Raw genomic sequence first — 520 nt, 5'->3', positions numbered from 1 at the left:
GATTATTTTGTAAAGAGAAGAATTAAGAGACAGAAGGGAGTCTAAGGGGACAGGGAGAACAGACAAGGCAATGAGAAGAGTGAAAGTAGGCTCCAGAGAAAAATAGAGAAATACAGGGAAGACCAAGAAGACAAAGAAAGGAAGGTTGGGAAGCAGAGTGGAAGAAGAGAGGAACACAAATAGATTTTGTGGGAGAGAGGAGTGCTAGAAAGGCCTTTGGGCACCACTGAGGACCTTCCATCACTTCTTTTTACAGAAGAGGACATTGAGAACCCAAGTGTAGACTTGATTTCTGTAAGGTCAAAAGGTACTAAATTTTCCAATCAGACCACAGACTACAACTTTGTCATAAACTAGGGCTTCTTTTTATAGTTCTTAGTGCAATAGGAGATGTCAGGAGGCTGACAGGAGCAGGAAGAAAATCTAAAAGCCAGATAGTGGGAGAGATGGAGGGGAAATGAGAGACCCTGTGGGAGGCCTGTGGTTGAGGGAGGCAGGAGGGTTTCTCTGACAGGGAGGT

Source organism: Pteropus alecto, unplaced genomic scaffold (genome assembly GCF_000325575.1).
Source record: "Pteropus alecto unplaced genomic scaffold, ASM32557v1 scaffold670, whole genome shotgun sequence".
NCBI lineage: Eukaryota > Metazoa > Chordata > Mammalia > Chiroptera > Pteropodidae > Pteropus > Pteropus alecto.
This window is presented reverse-complemented; position numbering follows the sequence as displayed.